Here is a 23819-nt window from a genome sequence, read left to right as displayed (position 1 = left end):
CTATTTCTCAAACTCACTAAATAAGCCCTTTAATAGAAAGGTATTAGAAAAGTTTGCCTGTAATTTACCTGGTACTTTGGAAAGCCTTTCTCCAGTCTTGAGCACCACTTTTCTGACCATGATGGTATTCATGGTACATTGTCTAAGATTTCTTTTTTTTTTTTTTTTTTTTTTTGGTTTTTGGGCCACACCCTGTGACGCTCAGGGGTTACTCCTGGCTATGCGCTCAGAAGTTGCTCCTGGCTTCTTGGGGGACCATATGGGACGCCAGGGGATCGAACCGTGGTCCGTCCTAGGCTAGCGCAGGCAAGGCAGGAACCTTACCTCCAGCGCCACCACCCGGCCCCCTGATTTCTTCTATTTTATCTGTAACTCCACATTAAAATATCTTATTCCATTATTTTATACATGATATTTTGCTGTCTACTACATTGCCATTTAAAATCGCTGTGATATGTTACAATATGCCTCCAAACAGCCACTTTCCCCATTTTTCACCTACTCTAAATCAATAGTAATCATATCAATTTGCATCTGGTATGTATAAACCTCACTCAGTTCTATATATCATAGCTTATCTATTTTATATCATATCTATTATGTCATGCTATGTTATATTATAATATTTTAATTTATTGTGTTATATTATATCATATAATATTATACTACATTATATTATATTTATTATATTAAAAATACACAAAAAAGTAGCAAAAGAATTTAGTCAAATATATAACATTTCTAAAATCAAGTGTCATATTTTTATCCAACCAGCTCCATAGACGCACTCAGTTCTCAAAAGAGAAGTAAATCAAGCCATGAAAAATCATGGCTACACTGGCCACCATAAGCCTAAAAGCTGGCAATCTCAGAAAGAGAGGGGAGGCCAAGTGCCTGTCCTGTCAATGTCATGCCTGCTACATTCATCACCCACAATTGCAACTTCACCAGTGTCTCTGCTTCACCACTCCTCTACGGCCCTCTGCAGAAACATCAATCTGAACAAAAACTCCAAGCATCCAGGTATTTGAAGTGACATTAACAGGACTCTTGTGGTTTTTTTTTTTTTTTTTTGGTTTGTTTGTTTGTTTGTTTGAGCATTTATAGATACCCTCCATCCATTTTCTTGCACTTCTGGAAGACCTGGCAGCTAAAAACACACCCCATATAAGCCACAGTATCAACAACGTTACTTGGAATTCCTGAACTGCATGGCTTTATGACAACTCCATTTTTGTTTAATACTGTCATCCTCATTTGAAACTCCAATTTAGATGCCAATGTGTACCTAAAATCACCCAGCATTCAAAAACAACTGAAGTAACACAATGGTTAATGACTATCAAGAGCTTACTAACCCATCTGAAAATAACTTAATGATCTCATTGCAAGATAAAATAATTTTCACAAATGTTCTTTTTGCTGTATTTTTTCTGTATTTTCTTTTTTCTTTTTTTTAATAATAATTATTATTTTTTTTCACAGAATTATTTATGGTACATAGTGACAACGAATGAGGGGCACTGCCACCCCCAGTGCTGTCCTCCCTCCATCCCTGTTCCCAGCATACATCTCATATCTCCTTCCCTTTCCCCCCAGAATACTAGTGCAACTGGTCTACACTTTACAGCTTTTTTCCTCCACTTTTCTCTTCCCTTTTCATTCCTGTGGTTATTATTTGGTGATTTTTTTTTTCTTTTCTTATTAGCTGGGTGCATTTTTTTTTCTCTTTCTCTTTTTGATAGTTATGGCCAAATTTTTTCTTCCTTTTTTTTTCTTATCCTTTTTATCTCAAATGACAACAGAATAGATAATCATATCTTTTTCTTTTTTTAATAATATCACCCCAACTTATCTGTCAAAATTAGGGGTCATATTAGGTTCTTAAAGTTCTTTTTACTTTATTTTAAAAATGCATAATATAGTTGATCATAATACATTTGTTTCCAGATAAGTGAAAGCAACATTATTGAAAAAGAACACATAGAAAGAAAAACAGAAAGAAAAAGAAAGTTTAAAAAAAAGTTTAATCAATACTTTCATCCTAAAATATCCCTAATTTAGTTATTTTGAATATAGTTTCATGCTGTTGTCAAAGTTTTACAGAAATTTAGTATATTTATTTGTGTGAATATTTGATATTTTAAAGAGTCCAGACTCTCCCAGAATAAATTTCTTGGAAATTATTCCTGATATTACCTCTAAGTGAAAGTTCTAATACTTATTAAAACAAGAAAGAATAAATTAGTCCACCAAAACTTGGAATAACTCTCTATATATGCTTAAGAGATCCTAACATTATAAAGAAACATTTTAATGAAGAAATATTGACATATCTGTTTGGCAAATACTGAGAAATGTGTAAATAAAAACATTCATGAGTACAATACATATAAACTCATAAAAATTTTGAATAATACAAGTTGTTCAATAGTTTATAAATTGGCATAAATCATATGAAACAATATTTCACATTCTCTACATATACATAGACATTTATCAATATCTTTACTTAAGTGAATGAATACATGTAAAAATAAATATATATAATAAACATATTCCAAAGTATGGCACTTATATTAAAATAAGTATAGATCACTGAAAGGTGATCAACTTTATCTATTATATTTGACATGTTGAACATATATTATATATATGGTGAACATATGTTGAATACATACATATGTTGAACATATTTCATCATTAATGTAAATATTTAAAAAATAATTAGGTATTTATTGCCTTTACAGGTATGAAAGAGTAAAGGGATTTCAAGAACTATTTTTAAATCTCTATTGTTAAACCTGATTAGGTTGATAACAAGTTGTGAGAATTTCTTTTTTTTTTTTTTTTTTTTTTTGTCCTACCTAGAAGTGCTCAGGAGTTACTTAGGGGTCATTCCTATTGGTACTTGGGGTACCATATGGAATGTTAGGATCAAACCATAGTCAGATCCATGCAAAGCAAACAACCTGCCTACTCCAGTCCCCAAATATGTGAGAAACTTGAAAGAAAATTCAAGTAGAAATCAGAAGAGGATTAAAATTTAAGGAAACATATATCTACCATAAGAAAATGGTATTAAGACTAAGAACTTGGGGCTGGCGAGGTGGCTCTAGAGGTAAGGTGACTGCCTTGCCAGGGCTAGCCAAGGAAGGACCGCGGTTATATCCCCCAGCGTCCCATATGGTTCCCCCCAAGCCAGGGGCAATTTCTGAGCGCTTAACCAGGAGTAACCCCTGAGCGTCAAACTGGTGTGGCCCGAAAAAAAAAAAAAGACTGAGAACTTATATCCATTAGCATGTTTTCTGGTAAGCTACTGGCATTTCTTTTTCCTTTCTTCTTGCCTCCTCTCTTCTCTCCTTTCCTTCATTTCTCCTTTCTTCTTGCCTCCTCTCTTCTCTCCTTTCCTTTCTTTCTTTCTTTCTTTCTTTCTTTCTTTCTTTTCCTTTCTTTTTTTCTTTCTTTCTCTTTCTTTCTTTCTTTATTTTTCTTTCTTTCTTTTTCTTTCTTTCTCTCCTTTCTTTCTTCCTTTCTTCTTTCTTTCTTTCTTTCTTTCTTCTTCTTCTTTCTTTCTTTCTTTTTTTCTTTCTTTCTTTCTTTCTTTCTTTCTTTCTTCTTTTTCTTTCTTTCTTCTTTCTTTCTTTCTTTCTTTCTTTCTTTCTTTCTTTCTTCTTTCTTTCCTTATTTCCTTCCATTTTTCTTCTTTCCTCCTTTCCTTACTTCCTCCACCTTTCCTTCTTTCCTCCTTTCCTTCCATCTTTCCTTCCTTCTTCCTATCTTCTTCCATCTTTCCTTCCTTTTGTCTTTCTCCTTCCCTCTTATTTTTCTTTCTTTTTTCTTCCTTTCGTTCATTCTTTCTTTTTATTCTTCCTTTCTTTTTCTTTTTCTTTCTTCCTTTTGTTTTTTCTTCCTGTTTCTTTCTTCTTTCTTCCTTTCTTCCGTTCTTTCTTTTTCTTTCTTCCTTTCTTCCTTCATTCCTTACTTCTTTTTTGTTCCTTCCTTCCTTTATTTTTTTTTCTTTCTCTTTCTTTCTTCCTTTCTTCTTCCTTTCTCTTTCTTTCTTCCTCTTTCTTTCTTTCTTTCTTTCTCTTTCTTTCTTCCTCTTTCTTTCTTTCTTTCTTTCTTTCTCTTTCTTTCTTCCTCTTTCTTCTTTCTTTTTTTCAGATACATTTTTTTAATTTTTATTTTGATCATAATGGCTTACATATCTTTCACAGTAGTATTTTAGGTACATATCAAATTGAACCAGGGGAATACCCACCACCAAATTTGTCCTCCCCCACCCCAGTTCCCCTTCTACAACCCATATACCCCACCATCACCCCCCGGACTGCTAGAGTAGGTGGTCCCCTCTTTGTCTTGCTCACTATTAGTGATCATATATCTGTTTGGTCCTGGTACCCTCCCCAGTTTCCCCCTCTATTCAAGAAGCAGAGCTAGATAAATCGAGTTATGTGGCTTTGTTTGAAGGAAAGAAAAGCAATAGGTTGGGGTACAAAATAAGAAAAAAAAGAAATCTTATTAATTTTTTTTTGGGGGGGATTGGGGTCACACCCAGTGACACTCAGGGATTACTTTCGGCTCTGCACTCAGAAATCACTCCTGGCTGGATGGACCATATAGGAAACAGGGGATTGAACCCAGATTCATTCCAGGTAGCTGCGTGCAAGGCAAATGCCCTACTACTTGTACTATCACTTCAGCCCCTAATGATCTTAAATGATCAATTTGTTATTTACTCACTTGTAAATATTAGAAATGTGGTTTTATGTAGCATTTATGAATTCTCCTTTAACCCTTATGCTCCTCTATGCACACCCTTAAGATTTTATCTTGGTAGGCCTGCAGATCAGATCAGTTTTCTTGATTTGAAACCTCACTGCAGTTTTCTCTCTTAGAAAGGATTAAGAAATTGCCTGGTTGGGGCTGGAGCAATAGCACAGCAATAAGGTAAGGTGTTGGCCTTGCACAAGGCCTGTCCAGGACAGACCTTGGTTCAATCCCTGTCATTCCATATGATCCCCTAGCCAGGAACAATTTTTTAAGCACATAGCCAGGAGTAATTCCTGAGCATCAAATTGTGTGCCCCAAAATTAAAAAAAGGAGTAGTTCTTTCACATACTATTTTAAGTATAAGAATTTGGCTATGTATCACAGAAATATCACTCTAGTTTTAGTACCATAGAGTTACTCCAGAATTCCTGGTAATTAGTGCTCCTTCAGATTTTACTTTATCTTAGAAAAATGAAACTTGGGGCCGGGCGGTGGCGCTGGAGGTAAGGTGCCTGCCTTACCTGCGCTAGCCTAGGAGACGGACCGCGGTTCGATCCCCCGGCGTCCCATATGGTCCCCCAAGCCAGGAGCGACTTCTGAGCGCATAGCCAGGAGTAACCCCTGAGCGTTACCGGGTGTGGCCCAAAAACCAAAAAAAAAAAAAAAAAAAAAAAAAAAAAAAAGAAAAATGAAACTATAGTTAATGTTCCTTTAGCTTGACAGAACTGGGGAGATAGTTTATATGGCAAAGATTGCACATATCTGGAACATACAAGGTGCTGAGGTCAAACCTGAGCATCACACTACCGCCTACTTCACCCAGTCCTATCAGTCAGTTCTACACAGTGAATGGCAAAACAACCAAAAACATTTAATGTGGACTTTTTACTTTCACAAAGACTTCTAGCATTAACACATACACCAAACATTTTATCATAGGGTGTCTGATACTGATAATATTTCACTCTCTTCTAAGGAGCTTAATAAAATGTCATCATGTCATAATAAATTTTTTCATTTTATTTTAATCTTCAAACAATAAGATATTATGATTTGCAGAAATACTCGCTGGGAGATTGCAAATGAAACTGACGTATTCCTAGTAAATGTAAAATTTGTGTATGTAACTTATTTTTTGAAAAATAGTATGTTTTTAATTTAGACATGGTGGTCTATGGAGTTGTTCATAATTCAGTTTTTCTTGCATTCAATAGTTCAATGCCAATCCCATCACCAGTGTAACTTTCCTTCACACTATCAGGTCCCCCAGGCTCCCCAATGCTTGCCCCTTGGCAGGTACAAATAATTCACTTACTATTGCTTTGTACAAGTAAATAGTAATGAAATTATTAAAAAAAACTATTAAAATCAAATGTGTGAACATTGCTATATCTTTCAATGGAATCTTATGTCATTGTCTGAAGGGTCTATTAAGTTGTATGTTGCTGTTTGAATATCCTGTTGTTTTGGTTGAGTTTAAATGGATTCTATGGTCATGGGAATGCTGCACTGGTGAAGGATTATATTAAAATCAAATATATATATATATATATTAAAAATCAAAAAAAAGAAAAGAAAAGATAAAGGCCTCCTAATTCTTACCATATGCTGTGTTCTTTACATTGACTATAGAAAGAGGAGGTTCAGTAAATGCACCCCAGATACACCTCAACCCAGGCCCTTTGCCTGGTCTGTATTGTGAATTGGGGGACAAAAAAGAATAAATGGGGGGGCGGGCGGTGGCGCTGGAGGTAAGGTGCCTGCCTTGCCTGTGCTAGCCTAGGACGGACCGCGGTTCGATCCCCCGGCGTCCCATATGGTCCCCCAAGAAGCCAGGAGCAACTTCTGAGCGCATAGCCAGGAGTAACCCCTGAGCGGCACAGGGTGTGGCCCAAAAATGAATTCTATGAAATTTCACGTCTAATTTTGTGTATTCTTACTAGGAAATCAGAATTAAATCTATGGGGATGTTGTAGCTGAGTGATCCACAATTTTGAAGATAGTGGAGCTGGGCTGATAAGCTCATATGATATCACATGATGATAGCCCTTCAAAGGACTCCAGTACATTCAGCTGTAAGGTCCATATGTCCATGAGTTTTTCTTTTTAGTTGAACCTGTCTTGAGACTTAGATATGTTGGCCTTTTACACAGACATGACAGAGGCTCTGAATCATGGGTGTAGCTGGCAAGTCTTCTATTAGTATAAAGGCCTAAGGAAGAGGTTTCTGGAGATATCAGCCACAAAACCAAACATACCTGGAGGATTTTGGCAGCTAGAAGTCACTGAAGAGATTAGTCCAAAAGCATTGAAGTGAGATTATTGGTGTGTAGGCAGTTGTAAGGTAGATTTGAATTGTACAGGCAACAGAAATTCAGCAAAGGGTGTGGTGCTGGAAGAAAGTCTTGCCCCACCTCCTCCAAAGGGTGAGTGCTTATAATTTCTAGACAGATATATTCCATATCTTCCAGAAATTCCAGATATAGAATTTGATATGGAATTTAATTTGAGCATATAAATTCTTTGTCTCCTACAAAATATTTACCAATTACATATTAAAGTTTCTTGTATTCTAAACAAAGCATGGATTCAGCACATATAGAAAGATATTCGGGGGCCTGAGTGGTGGCACAGCAGTAGGGCGATTGCCTTGCATGTGGCTGACCTGCAGTTCAATTCCCAGCATCACATATCTTCCTATATGGTCCAGGAGCAATTTCTGAGCATGTAACCAGGAGTAATTCCTGAGCATCACTGGGTGTGGCCCAAAAAACAAAAACACAAAAACAACAACAAAAAAACCCTAAAGATCATTGGTAGAATCTAGAGGTTTTATTTTTTAGTAATTAAACACTGACACAATTCAAGTGTATTAATATGCTATTTTTTAGAATATACTCAATTATAGATTTTAAAGGAAAAGTTTTATCCTTTCATTTCCAACAACTTGTCTAAGTATAATAGATATTTCAACATCTGTTTCTCAGATGCCTCTAGAACATCCTGGATAGAATTTCCTTATAAATTTTGCAAATGACTTATCCAAAATTTTCTAAATGATCTAATTTTGTGACCAGTACTACACTGCAAAATATACTTAATTACAGTTACATACATTGCAAAAACTCTCATAGACCAGAGAGATAGTGCAGGGGGTAAGGCATTTGTCTTGCATGCAAATGACCCTGTTTGAATATCTAGTATCCGAGATGGTCTCTGAGTACTGAAAAGAATCGCCACTTAGAAGATAACAAAGAATAAGCCCTAAGCACAGCCAGTATGGCCATAAATAAAAATATAAAATTTCACAGAATTAGTATATAGATATAAACAGCCTACAATTTAATGCAGAACAACAAAGTAAAAATAAAATTCTGGATATCAATAGTATATACTCCTAGGCAACAGGACAAGATTTATGCATTATAGTTATAGCCCATGTTTGTTCTATTTGCTCTTTAATCAAATTTAAGTGAGTTTACCTATTTACAGACATAAAATTCAGAATCTTAATAGTTATCTTTCTAGTTCTAAGGATTTAAGGATTTTTCTTAACTTTTCTAGTTATGTGTTGCTTTCTTTCAATGCACATTTTCCCTTTTGTTCCAATAAAGAAGCCAAAATTTAAAATAAATCGTCCAATTTTTAATGAAATTAAATGCCAAATGGAATGCCAGAAACTCATGGAGACTTTTCAGCTTAATTCTACTGATTAAACCTAAAATTCTAAAATGAAGTTGTAATCAAGAACTCTGAAAAATTGATATTTGCAGAATAAAAAAGGAATAAATTTAAACAATAATACATAAAAATAATATTGCTAGGTTTTGCTGTCATGGGGACATCTCTATGGTGTTTCAAAGTAGGTGACAAGAGGTTTTCAATTCTTTTTGTTTTGTTTTGTTTTGTTTTTGTTTGGGGTTAACACCTGGCAGTGTTCAGGGGATACTTTTGGCTCTGTGCTCAGAAATTATTTCTAGCAGGCTCAGAGGATCAATATAGAAAGCCTGGGATTGAATCTGGGTTTGGCGATTCGGCTGCTTGCAAGGCTAATGCCCTACCCACTGTACTATCGCTCTGCCCAGTTTTGTTTTGTTTTGTTGTCTTTGATCAGTGAAAACTTGAATTCCTACAAGTGCACAGCAACACATAGCATAAATGTAGTTAGTTAAGCACAAGATTTTGCAAAGAGTCAGTCACTCAGGTCTACTGTAGTCAATCCTATTATGTTTATATAGTAAGACTCTTTTACCACAGTTTCAGGGTGAATTCGATGAAAACATCACAGCAAAGTTAGATTTAAGTGGAAATTTGGCAAAAGGTTGCAGGTAACTATCAGACTGCACAGTCACAGAGCTTCTCAGTATGTAACTTCACACATTACATTGTGAAAATCCAACAAGTGGTGCAAAACAGCAATGATAATCATGTGAGAATTATTTGGTTATATGGTGGGTAAACTGAAGCCTTAAGTTAGTCCTGAATGCAAGTGAAAATTTTCCGAAAGAATGCTATTCTTTGTGTTTCATTCCTATCAGCTGTTTTACAGGCTTAATTCAATTTCTATTGGGGCCAAAATACATTTCTATCTTCTCCAACTTGCCTCACTGTCTTATTCCACTTTATTGTTTCCAAAATTAACACCTAACTGCTCTAAAATTCCCTTCTTTTATCTCTTGGTGTTTTTCCAAGGGAAGTTCCAGTACAAAATATCACAGCAGAGCCTAGCTACAGAAAAAGAAAAGAAAAACTTTTATGAACAGAAAAACATAGAAGAGGCCCATGCTAAGGAGAATGCAAAGAATTTCTGGATTTGTTTATTTTTTTATCAGTATTCTTTGCTTCCCAGACTATTATGGCGGGGCTACTAATTTCTTTTTAGTACCCATCTCTCACTTCTTTGCCCAAAATATCTGTCATTCAATAAGAATGCCAAGACATCATTATTGAACAGAGTTTTAAGGAAAATCCAGCCATAGAAAAAGGATGAAGATTCTGAAGAAATTGGAAGTCAGGGAGAAATATATAAAATGAGTACTTTGGTCATATAAAAGTTCTGAACAGTTCATGTAATAAGATATTGATCTAAAGCAGCATGGCAAAATCTTTAACAATTGAAGTGCAGGAAACCATAACTCACATAAAACTCCATGGTGCTTGCTTGGTACAAATTCAAAACAGTATAGGAGATCCTAAAAAATTTAACTTTTGACTAGAACCACCAATCATAGAAATTATATAAAGCATAAAGTTATAAAAATTCAAAATTATTGAATATAAATATATGTGATTCTTAGGGGAAATAAACAAGAGATGCCAGCCTCAAGCTAATTCAGATAAGTAAATTATCAAGGCCTATTTATATCTTAACAGTTTTAATATTATATTTAAAAATGATTTCAGCAAGTAATTATCATATATAAAAAAGAAAAAATAAGGATGTTTAGAACCGAAAGATGGAAAATAATAGCAGAAAAATTGAATTTCTGGATATATCATTCAAAATTCTTCAGCCTAAATATAAAAAATAAAAGATTTTTAATAAACTTAAACACTATCACCTGTGATAGAATATCAAATCATATTTTTAGAAGACCTGAAAGAAAGAAAAAGAGAAGACCTGAAAGAGGGGAGAAAGCGATTACAATAATAGTTCTTTTTTTTTTTTTTTTGGTTCTTGGGCCATATCCAGGCTTGGGGGACTATATGGCACACCTGGGGATTAAACCGTGGTTCGTTTTAGGTTAAGGCATGCAAGGAAGATGCCCTACCACTTGTTCCACCATTTGGGCCCTAAAATAATAGTAATTCTTATAAATTTAGTAAAGAACAAATCTTTGCAGAATCTATATGTTCCAGGGGCCTTACATAGTACAACATAAAGGAAATCATTTCAATCCATAGCAAAAGTATGCCATATTGATGAAGGGGGTGTTTTAGAAAACATAGACATACACATGTTTTTATTTTAGGACCATGGCTATTATGTGTGCTTGTCCTTATTGCTGTAGTGCATACTGGTTATTTTTTAATATTTTTTATTTAAACACGTTGATTACCTACAAGATTGTGTTTGGGTTTCAGGCATGTAAAGAACACCACTGTCACCAGTGCAACATTCCCATCACCAATGTCCCAAATCTCCCTCCTCCCCACCCAACTCCCGCCTGTACTCTATAGAACAGGCTCTCCATTTCCCTCATACATTCTCATTATTAGGACAATTCAAAATGTAGTTATTTCTCTAACTAAACTCATCACTCTTTGTGGTGAGCTTCCTGAGGTGAGCTAGAACTTCCAGCCCTTCTCTCTTGTCTGAAAATTATTATTGCAAGAGTGTCTTTCATTTTTCTTAAAACCCACAGATGAGTGAGACCATTCTGCATTTTTCTCTCTCTGACTTATTTCATTCAGCATAATAGATTCCATGTACATCCATGTATAGGAAAATTTTATGACTTCATCTCTCCTGACAGCCACATAATATTCCATTTTGTATATGTACCACAGGCACATTGCTTATTTTATTTGATATTTCTCTTTGTATTGATGTGGTGTCCCAATTTCTTTATACCCTTCCTTCTCTCAAACTGAAGTGGAGAGCCTCAAGACGGACTTAGCCCATTTTCGGTTTATTCAAATTTTACCCCGTTTTATTGCTTTTCCATTCTTCAACCAAAACCACATAACTTGAACTAACTAGTTCCCCCTCTCAAATAGAGGGGAAAATAATGGAAGGTACCAAGACCAAACACTTGTATGATCACTAAGTAGTAAGCTAGACACTCATTCTAGCTGCCCGGGGGTGAGGGCAGGGAATATGGGATCCAGAATGGGAACGGGGGTGGAGGGAAAATAGGTTTGGTGATGGGAATTCCCCTTTTTCAATGTTAATATGTACCTAAAATATTACTGTGAAATATATGTATATCACTATGAGCAAAATAAAAATTATATATTTATTTTAAAAAAAGAAAACATAGACATACAAACAGACATATATATAAATTAAGTATATAAAAACTCCTATGAATATGATAAAATAATTTAAATATATTTTATATAACAATAGATAGAGTAGTGTATTCCTAAATATGATAACAAAGATTAAAATATTTAAAAATAATATGGTCAATAGCAAAAAAAGAATAAAATGCTAAATTGAAATTGACAATGAATAAATGGCAGATATAAGGCAAATCATTTAAAAATACATATATAAAAATAATAAAAATAAAACTGAAATTGAAGATAGGTATATATAAGTATATACACACGTATATATGTACATACATATATATATATAAATCAGCTTCTATGGAATATCAGCACACAACATGAAGCTTGCCACACAAAGTGGTGATTGTGGGGCCAGAGAGATAGCACAGCAGTAGGATGTTTACCTTGCAAGCAGCCTGTCTATGATGGATGGTGGTTCAAATCCTGGCATCTGATATGGTCCCCCATGCCTGCCAGGAGTGATTTCTGAGCTAAAAGCCAGTAGTAACTCCTGAGCAATGCCAGGTGTGATTCCCTGCCCCCCAAAAAAAGTGGTGATTACAACCAGAGCACTAACCATAATGATAACTATCATAACAATAATAGTGAGGGAGAGAGGCAGAATGTCTCTCTGAGAGACAGCCAGGGGGTTAGGGTGGAAAGGAAATGGGGGACATTGGTGTTGGGAAGATCACACTGATGAAGGGTGTACATTCTATGACTAAAACTCCAGTATAAATTTTTTTGCAAACATGATGATTAAATTAAAAAATAAAATAGTTTGAAACATTAGCCTGGGTTAGGAGGATGCTGAGTCTAATACTATCCATCCTAATTCTAAAATCCTAGAAAATTATTTATCATTTACATAATGTCTCTAGTTCCACTTGGGGGATTCAGATTTTAAAATTTACAGATCTTAAATCAGTGAAAAAAGTCTCCAGCTACCTGATGGTTTCTTAATAAATGCTCTAGAATTCCAATGATAAAAAGATGTTTGAATATGTCCCAGCCTCCACTGTCCATCAACTAAGTTTATAAGCTCCTCTAATTTTGTACTATGGATGGGCCACTGGGGAAACCAGATTGGAACATCAGATTTCCATTCAATGGGAATGGGTTCTGGTGTTTTAACCCTGAAAACCCAGTTAAAAAGGTGAAATCTCTGAATTGATATACCAGAGGTGTTTTGAAGAGGGATTTGATATTCTCCTTCCCACTGCTTATACAAATCGCATTCCCATAGGTTCAAAGGAATTGGGGCTACAAAAGGAATGAATATAGCATGTTGATTTTCCAATCCTAAGCACTTCAAATACCTAGTGCTCTGGCGACAAAATTTGGAATCAAGACCCCCTCTCTCCCTTCTAAACTGTTTTGAATTTCTTGTAGGCCCAATTTTAGGGTCAATCTCTTAAAGAAACTGCAGACACTCCTGTTCCTGAATCAAATATTCCTTCAACTTTTCTACCCTGAATTTCAAGAGTTAACATTGAATTTTCCACTTTAAGCTTAGCAGTAAAAGTTATAAATACAGAAGCCTTAGGGTTAGTACTTCTGAAGCCTCCATCCCTGATGCATTTTTATTTTTCCAGGCATAACATAAGGAAGTAATTTGAGTTCTATTATCATCTTTTTAAAAGTCCAGATTGTGGGTACTGAAACAAGAAGTATTATTTCTACTATGTGGTCAGAATCTATAATGCCCAAATAAATTACTATTTTTTTGAGTGTTAAACTGCTTCTTCCTAAAATCATCTTCATAGTTCCTTGAGGGAGTGGCCCTGTTTTGGCAGACATAATCTTATAATGACATTGAGCTGTAAAGGCAATCAAGTGCTTTAGGCAGGGACAATCTAAATCACTTCAGGAAATGGCAGACTTTAATGATCTTAAACTGTAAAGTTTCTTTTTTCTGGATGGGAAGTTTAAATATTGAGGAAGAGATCCCTAATTTTGAGGTGACAAGCCTTGGCCCCTGATCAAGTTTCCCAAGACTAATTGATTAAATCTTGGTTTTGAGGGGTCAAGTTTTTGAACAGGTACAAAAATTGGTTGTTGTGACCTGCACTGTTTTTGTTAACATCCATATTGCCACACTTAAAACATATGACCTGACCTAGTGATAAAGGCTTCGGACCTCTCCCCCAGTTGCTGTGTTGACAGTTACCTAATGAATGATAGTCACTTGCTAACAAAATCCCTTACCACACTCTGGCAAGAACCAGGTGTTTTCCTTGGATGTAAGCCTTTGATCTGATTTCCTGAAGTTCGCCTTTGAACAACATATGTTGTTAGAGGTGCAGCGGTGCGAAGCAGAGAAGGATAATTGTAAGTTGCAGTGTTTTTACAAGCAACTAGAAATCCCATGGTATCTCTCTCCCTTACTGGGCATAAGATAGCCTGACAATATTCATTGGCATTGTCAAAGGCTAAGTTTCTGTCAAGAGATTTTGAATTTTCGTATTTTTAACCTGCCTTTTAATTGCCTGTCAATTTCCCCACAAATTCTGCATATGGTTCCATAGCTCCCTACATAACTTGTATAGCTAGCTATCCTTGAACTCATAATCTGAGTCAATCTTTCCCCAAGTTTTCAATGCGAGTTCCCTGACTAGATTTAAATCAGCATGTTTTATCTGCCTATTTACTTCTGTGTACTGTCCTTCCCTAGAGTCATAGTGTGACTCAGCAACTCTCCTTTCAAAGTGAACTAAACTACTAATTTTACTATTAGAATTTTCTTCAAACCAATCTTCTATTGTAAATACTAAGAAGCACTCAAATAGGACTTTGTTACAATATTAAAATCCTATTGGGTCCAACACCCACTATCACTCTAGGTACAAATGTATGCAACACAAAATAATGAAAGAGAGCTATATTCTGAACAGTTTTCTTAAATATACTGAGGTAATTCATATTCAAACCCTCATAGTTTGAAATTTATTATTTTCCTGATGGGGAGAATTAATTTCTAATACTGTCTTATTTCTTTCTTTCTTTCTTTCTTTTTTTTTTTTGGTTTTTGGGCCACACCCAGTAACGCTCAGGGGTTACTCCTGGCTATGTGCTCAGAAGTTGCTCCTGGCTTGGGGGACCATATGGGACACCGGGGGATCGAACCGCGGTCCGTCCAAGGCTAGTGCAGGCAAGGCAGGCACCTTACCTTTAGCGCCACTGCCCGGCCCCATACTGTCTCATTTCTAATTTCACTAAGAACTATTTCTTGTGGAAGAGGTGGATTCAATCCACACTCTCTTAAAGGCTGAGGTCCAGGGTGGGTGGGTGAAAATCCTATAGATCCATCTTCTGATTGGGCCATTTCAATATCATTTGATTCTCTGTGGAAGCCAATATGATCAATTATAACAGACCAATGCTCCACTGGCCTAGCACCAGTAGGGGACAGCAGAACACCAACCTTGGGGCATTGGGCTTGACTACATGTGATCCCAGAAATGCATTTCTAATATTTGGCTTTACTGTTCTTTCAGAACTGTTAGAAAGTACATCAGAAACTTTTAAATCAAGACTAGAATAATCAGCATGTGCCTCAGCAAATTTTACTTTGATGCTAGAGAATTCAGCCTGAATCTTTTGATTCTCACATTACACGCAAAATGAAAAACAAAGAAAGCCAACACTGATGCAATTAGCATTAGGAGAAGCCAGGGTCCTCCAACCAAAGCCCAAGCACATGACATCATATTGAAACAAAGAGCCATAATCTTTAAAACGAAGAATGGTGAAATTCACCTAAGGAGTAACTAAATAAATATCTCATCAATAAGCTGCAGAGTTCCTATTTGACTCCCTATTACAATTTTAGGTCCAAGTTTGGACGACATCTATAAGAGGATCCCAGGCTCCAAAACAAGGACTTGGTTATACGTGGGTCTGTAAGCAAACGTTGACTCTGGAAATAATCCACACAGTGAAAAGGTACAAGAACAGGTTCAGGATTTCTAGCACTCAAGCAAGGAATCTTGCTCCTAAGAAGGAAAGCAGCTTAGGGAAAGAAGATTGAGAATGAGTGCCTGCCGTCCTTATATGCCTGCTTTTATTAACAAATACCAGGCCACACCTTAGGGTGGGAGAAGAATATCAAATAGGGCTCCCTGTGTGTGACACCAGGCGGGGAAAATCCGCGAAAGTACACCGGCCCAGTGGGGCTCAGCTGTGAAAGACTGTGAGTGTGACCTGTCTATGTCTGTCTACTGTCCTCTTGCGTGAAACTCTTGCGAGTGGGGCAAAAGGAGCCTCCAGAAACCTCGCTCGCCCAGACGCCATTTTCAGGGAGGGACTTCAGAGCATAAAAACCGGCTATCCTTTGCAAAAGCTGGCTCCCTGTGTGTGACACCAGGCGGGGAAAATCCGCGAAAGTACACCGGCCCAGTGGGGCTCAGCTGTGAAAGACTGTGAGTGTGACCTGTCTATGTCTGTCTACTGTCCTCTTGCGTGAAACTCTTGCGAGTGGGGCAAAAGGAGCCTCCAGAAACCTCGCTCGCCCAGACGCCATTTTCAGGGAGGGACTTCAGAGCATAAAAACCGGCTATCCTTTGCAAAAGCTGGCTCCCTGTGTGTGACACCAGGCGGGGAAAATCCGCGAAAGTACACCGGCCCAGTGGGGCTCAGCTGTGAAAGACTGTGAGTGTGACCTGTCTATGTCTGTCTACTGTCCTCTTGCGTGAAACTCTTGCGAGTGGGGCAAAAAGAGGCTCAGAGGAGCACGGCCGCTCCGCTTCGCTACGCGGCCGTGCACTCTTTCTAAGGAAAGAACTCCATTGCAACAAGAAGGAAAAATCACACTAAGAACGGCGCTATATCACAGAAGCAAACATTTCTCTCTGGACTGTCTTCTCCGTTGCATGCTCGGGGCTAAGATTTGACCCAGTGTGAGGCTTCATCCACGGAGGACTCCCCTCCCTTAGAGGCAAGTCAGCCCATCCAGAAAGGGAGGAGCCAGAGGAGTGTGCTGCCTACATCATATAGACAATGAATACCACCACAACACGTAGAAAAACCCACAATACAAGTGTGACAATGGGGAAACAACGCAGGCCAGCATCAGACATAGAGAATGAAGATGACAATTCTGAGGACCAGATAATGACTGAACAACTAATCAACCTCTCCGATAAGGACTTTAGACTCGCAATATGGAAGGTGCTCAACAGACTCCAAGAAACCATGGATCGAGTTGAACAGAACACTAATAAGAACCAAGAAAATATGAAGGCAGAAATGACAAAACTCCAAACTGAAATAACATGTCAACTAACAGGACTGAAAAAGTCAGTAAACGAAGTGAATGACAAAATGGATAAGCTCTGGGACAGGGTATCAGAAGCTGAGAATAGACTTGGTGCTGTGGAAGATGAGATACATAACAATTCCATACAGCAGGAGAGATTGGACAAAAAACTTAAAGCAAATGAGCAGACAATGGAAAAATTAGTCAAAGAATGGGAACAGACGAAAATAGAAGTCTATGATAAGATCAACAGAAACAACTTAAGAATCATTGGAGTCCCAGAGACCCAGGAAGAAAATTTCCAGGAAGAATCAATGGTCAAGAACATCATTAAAGAGAAACTTCCAGAGCTAAAGAATATATGTGATCAAATCCTGCATGCCCGAAGAGTACCAACCAAAAGAGACCCCAGAAAAACCACCCCAAGACACATCCTAGTCACAATGACAAATCCCACAGATAGAGACAGAATTCTGAAAACAGCAAGATCAAAAGGGGAAATCATGTTCAAGCAAGCTTCCCTGAGATTTACAGCAGACCTGTCACCAGAAACGCTCAATGCCAGAAAGCAATGGTGGGATATTGTGACAAGACTGAATGAAATGAATGCTTCACCCAGAATACTATACCCAGCAAAACTCACTTTCCGGTTTGATGGAAGAATACATGGTTTCACAGACAAAAAACAGCTCAGAAACTTCACAGACACAAAACCAGTCTTAAGAGAAAAACTGAAAGACCTAATCTAAGACAAGACTACCCAAAAGACACACCAAATTTTGAAATAAAGATGGCGTTAAATCCCAGGACAATTCTTTCTCTCAACGTCAATGGACTAAATGCACCAGTTAAGAGACACAGAGTGGCTAAATGGATCAAAAAACTCAATCCAACCTTCTGCTGCCTACAAGAAACGCACCTGAATAGTCAGAACAAACATAGACTCAAAATAAAAGGCTGGAGAAAAGTTATCCAAGCAAACAACACCCATAAAAAAGCTGGAGTGGCCATACTAATATCAGATAATGCAAACTTTATACTCAGGAAGGTTGTAAGGGACAAAGACGGACATTTTATATTAATCAAGGGGTACGTAGAGCAGGAAGAATTCACTCTCCTAAACATATATGCACCGAATGAGGGGCCAGCAAAATATTTAATACAACTGTTGACAAATCTGAAAAATAATATCAACAACAACACAATAATTGTGGGGGACCTTAACACGGCTTTGTCAACACTGGACAGGTCAACCAGACTGAAACCCAACAAGAATATACTAGACCTGAGGAGAGAAATGGAAGAAAGAGGCCTAGTGGATATATATAGGACACTCCATCCCCAGAAACCTGGATACACATTCTTCTCCAATGTACATGGGACATTCTCCAGGATAGACTACATGCTGGCACATAAAACATACCTCCATAAGATCAAGAGGATAGAAATTTTGCAGACTACCTTCGCTGACCACAAGGCTCTGAAATTATTTGTGAACTCCAAAGGGACTCCGAAGAAACACTTTAACACCTGGAAGTTAAACAGCCTCATGCTCAATAACCAGTGGGTCCGAGATGAAATCAAGGAGGAAATCAAAAGGTTCCTGGAAACAAATGACAATAAAGACACAAACTCTCAGAACTTATGGGACACAGCAAAAGCAGTACTGAGAGGAAAATTTATAGCTTTGCAAGCACACATCAGGAAGGAAGAAGGAGCTTACCTGAGTAGCTTAATGACACAGCTAATGGAACTAGAAAATGCTCAACAAAAGGACCCAAGAATAGGAAGACAGAAGGAAATAACAAAGTTGAGAGCAGAAATCAACGAAGTGGAAACTCAAAAAACAATTCGAAAGATCAACGAAAGCAGAAGTTGGTTCTTTGAAAAAATAAACAAGATTGATAGACCACTGGCAAACCTAACAAAGAAAGAGAGAGAGAAACTTGATAACTCGTATCAGGAATGAAAAAGGAGAGATCACTACTGATATGACAGAGATTCAAAGGGTAATCAGAAACTACTTTGAAAAACTCTACGCCACTAAAAATGAGAACCTGGAAGAAATGGATAAATTCTTGGACTCTTATAATATTCCACGGTTGAAGGAAGAGGATGTAGCATATCTAAACACCCCCATCACCATTGATGAAATTAAAACAGTAATCAAATGTCTGCCGAAAAACAAAAGCCCAGGTCCAGATGGATTCACTAATGAATTCTATCAAACTTTCCAAGAGGAACTACTGCCAATCTTGGCAAGACTCTTTCATGAAATTGAACAAACAGAAACACTTCCAAATAGCTTTTATGAAGCCAACATCACCTTGATACCTAAACCAGACAGAGACGCTACCAAAAAAGAAAATTACAGACCAATATCACTGATGAATGCAGATGCAAAGATCCTCAACAAAATCCTGGCAAATAGGATTCAATGCCTCGTTAAGAAGATCATCCACTACGATCAAGTAGGTTTCATCCCAGGAATGCAAGGCTGGTTTAACATCCGTAAATCTATCAACATAATACACAACATCAATAACAAGAAAAATAAAAACCACATGATCATATCAATAGATGCAGAGAAAGCATTTGATAAGGTCCAACACCCATTCTTGATCAAAACTCTCAGCAAGATGGGAATGGAGGGAACCTTTCTCAATATAGTGAAGGCCATCTACCACAAGCCAGTGGCAAATATTATCCTCAATGGAGAAAAACTGAAAGCCTTCCCTCTAAATTCTGGCACAAGACAAGGCTGTCCTCTCTCACCACTCCTATTCAACATAGCACTGGAAGTACTTGCTATAGCGATTAGGCAAGAAAAGGATATCAAGGGAATCCAGATAGGAAAGGAAGAAGTCAAGCTCTCACTGTTTGCAGATGACATGATACTCTACTTAGAAAACCCTAAAGACTCTATCAAAAAGCTTCTAGAAACAATAGAATCATATAGCAAGGTGGCAGGCTACAAAATTAACACACAAAAATCAATGGCCTTTCTATATACCAATAGTAATAAGGATGAAATGGACATTAAGAAAACAACCCCATTCACAATAGTACCACACAAACTCAAATATCTTGGAATCAACTTGACTAAATATGTGAAGGACCTATACAAAGAAAACTATAAAACTCTGCTCCAAGAAATAAGAGAGGACACACGGAAATGGAAACACATACCCTGCTCATGGATTGGCAGTATTAACATCATCAAAATGTCAATACTCCCCAAGGCATTATACAGATTTAATGCCATCCCTCTAAAGATACCCATGACATTCTTCAAAGAAGTGGATCAGACACTTTTGAAATTCATTTGGAACAATAAACACCCTCGAATAGCTAAAGCAATCATTGGGAAAAAGAATATGGGAGGAATTACTTTTCCCAACTATAAACTGTACTACAAAGCAACAGTTATCAAAACAGCATGGTATTGGAATAAAGATAGGTCCTCAGATCAGTGGAATAGGCTTGAATACTCAGAAAATGTTCCCCAGAGATACAACCATCTAATTTTTGATAAAGGAGCAGGAAATCCTAAATGGAGCAGGGAAAGCCTCTTCAACAAGTGGTGTTGGCACAATTGGATAGCCACTTGCAAAAAATTAAACTTAGACCCCCAGCTAACATCATGTACAAAGGTAAAATCCAAATGGATTAAAGACCTCGATATCAGCCCCAAAACCATAAGATATATAGAACAGCACATAGGCAAAACACTACAGGACATTACAGGCATCTTCAAGGAGGAAACTGCACTCTCCAAGCAAGTGAAAGCAGAGATTAACAGATGGGAATATATTAAGCTGAGAAGCTTCTGCACCTCAAAGGAAATAGTGCCCAGGATACAAGAGCCACCCACTGAGTGGGAGAAACTATTCACCCAATACCCATCAGATAAGGGGCTAATCTCCAAAATATACAAGGCACTGACAGAACTTTACAAGAAAAAAACATCTAACCCCATCAAAAAATGGGGAGAAGAAATGAACAGACACTTTGACAAAGAAGAAATACGCATGGCCAAAAGACACATGAAAAAATGTTCCACATCACTAATCATCAGGGAGATGCAAATCAAAACAACGATGAGATACCACCTCACACCCCAGAGAATGGCACACATCACAAAGAATGAGAATAAACAGTGTTGGCGGGGATGTGGAGAGAAAGGAACTCTTATCCACTGCTGGTGGGAATGCTGTCTAGTTCAACCTTTATGGAAAGCGATATGGAGATTCCTCCAAAAACTGGAAATCGAGCTCCCCATACGATCCAGCTATACCACTCCTAGGAATATACCCTAGGAACACAAAAATGCAATACAAAAACCCCTTCCTTACACCTATATTCATTGCAGCTCTATTTACCATAGCAAGACTCTGGAAACAACCAAGATGCCCTTCAACAGACGAATGGCTAAAGAAACTGTGGTACATATACACAATGGAATATTATGCAGCTGTCAGGAGAGATGAAGTCATGAAATTTTCCTATACATGGATGTACATGGAATCTATTATGCTGAGTGAAATAAGTCAGAGAGAGAGAGAAAAACGCAGAATGGTCTCACTCATCTATGGGTTTTAAGAAAAATGAAAGACACCCTTGTAATAATAATTTTCAGACACAAAAGAGAAAAGAGCTGGAAGTTCCAGCTCACCTCAGGAAGCTCACCACAAAGAGTGATGAGTTTAGTTAGAGAAATAACTACATTTTGAACTGTCCTAATATTGAGAATGTATGAGGGAAATGTAGAGCCTGTTTAGGGTACAGGCGGGGGTTGGGTGGGGAGGAGGGAGATTTGGGACTTGGGTGATGGGAATGTTGCACTGGTGATGGGTGGTGTTCCTTTTATGACTGAAACCCAAACCCAATCATGTATGTAATCAAGGTGTTTAAATAAAAAAAAAAATTATGCATTAAAAAAAAAAAAAAAAGAATATCAAATAGGAAATAATCCAATAATCCCATTACCAGATCATACCCTAAAGTGGAGGATGAATATTAATTGTAATTCAACAATATATAAATTAAAATATTCTTAGTAATAACGTTGAAAGATATTTAAACACAAAACAATATAGATTAATATCAAGCACATAATACTATGTGATAAAACAGGAAAATCTACACAATATATAATTCCATTTAGAAATATTTTGTTAAAATTTTCTCTGTATAGAAAGCAAATCAGTTGTTGCTAGGGATATAGATATGGGATAGTTAATACATAAAGGAGAATATGGAGGAATTTTCAGATAATTACATTTCTTCATGCAATTGTGTTGTAGACATATGACACTGCATTTTTCTTAAAAATACTTATGCTTAAAAGTGGATTTTCTTTCCTTTTTTATGCCTTCATTCAACAATGAAAGAGAAATAATTAAGTGAATCCACATGTGTGTATAGACACATACATAGATAACTATCATGTCTTATTTTTAAAGGACTCCATATTTATAAATATCTTTCTGGCTAAAATTTATTTTTAACTCATTCTAATTCTCATGAAATTTCATGGTCATTCCTGAATAGATGCTAGATGAAGGTGAATTTTTATTTTCAATTGCCTAAGAAGCACATTCCCAACTTAGATGGAAGATCACACTTTCTTTATTTCAGCTTTCAAAAAAATAAAAATACTCTTGTTGGTATACATATAATCACAATTTTTTCACTGCTTTGTGCTTTGCAGTAAATTTTGTTGCTTTTCTGAAATAGTGCCCAGCATACTCCTGCAGTGCTGTCTGGAGTTTCTAAGCTCAAAAATACTGAGATATGCCTAAGGGGGAAAAACCTGTGAGACAAACTTTCTTGAGGTAAAGCTATAGTGTTGTTGACCACAAGTTTAACATTAATGAATTGATAGTATTTATTAAATAAGATATCTTCATATACAAGATGCTTTGTATTGATCAATTCTATCACTATCTCTATGTCCTGTCTCTCTCTTTCTCACTCACACATAATAGAGACTCAGATAACTTTCCCTATGATATATGGTTCATAGTCAGAAAGATAATGAAGGATGTAAAAGATTTATCTTGCACACAACCAACCTTATTTTCATTCCCAGCAACACAAGTCCTCATACCCCTCTGTAAGTGGAAACTGAGCACATTCCAGGAGTAGTTCTGTGCACTGTTAGAAATATCACTCAAAATCAGCAAAACAACCAAAGAAAAAACACCCTGAGAAAAAGAGTTAGTATTCAGTATTCATAGTGACACCATAAAACATAAAATCTGTAACTAATAATAATCAGGAATGTTACTTATGCATAAGTTCATACATAATATCTATTTGAAATACAATATTCTATAGTTTAAAATAAAAGTATAAATAGTTTAAATTTTAATTTCTAGAGTAGATTTAATGTCTTTTACAACTTATGCTAAAATTATTTTTGCAGACACATTCATTCTGACATTTCAGTTCTTATATATTCCTTTGTGTTAAAGTTTTGTAGAAATATGGGGCTCTTAAGGGACACAGCTTAATTTTGTGCTAAGAAGACTATGACAAACAATTTGTTCAATTCACATTTTATCAGAACCCTGTAGCTAATCTTTTTCCCTCCCAACAAACTCAAAGATTAAATTACATGAGATAAGTAAATTTCATGACTTCAAATGAGCCAGATGGAAAGGGATAATAAGAATAATCTCATTCATTTGTAGGATATAAGTAAAACAAGAGTTAATACCCAAAGACAATAGAGACAAAGGTCAGGAGGTCCAGCTCAGGGTAAGAAACTCACCACAAAGTG

At 36.7% G+C, this 23819-nt stretch overlaps 1 non-coding gene and 1 pseudogene across 1 annotated transcript; one reads left to right on the top strand and one right to left on the bottom strand.

Annotated features, from left to right (window-relative positions):
• The window catches only part of LOC126020843 (pyruvate dehydrogenase E1 component subunit alpha, somatic form, mitochondrial-like), a 73570-nt pseudogene that overhangs the window by 35645 nt on the left and 14106 nt on the right, over positions 1-23819 (bottom strand).
• On the top strand, positions 6362-6492 carry LOC126021175 (small nucleolar RNA SNORA51). The gene has a single exon (XR_007499781.1). It is a non-coding gene; the product is annotated as a small nucleolar RNA SNORA51 (small nucleolar RNA).

Source organism: Suncus etruscus, chromosome 10 (assembly GCF_024139225.1).
Source record: "Suncus etruscus isolate mSunEtr1 chromosome 10, mSunEtr1.pri.cur, whole genome shotgun sequence".
NCBI classification, from domain to species: Eukaryota; Metazoa; Chordata; class Mammalia; order Eulipotyphla; family Soricidae; genus Suncus; species Suncus etruscus.
Note: the sequence above shows the minus strand (reverse complement) of the source record. Positions and strands in the feature narration are given on the sequence as shown.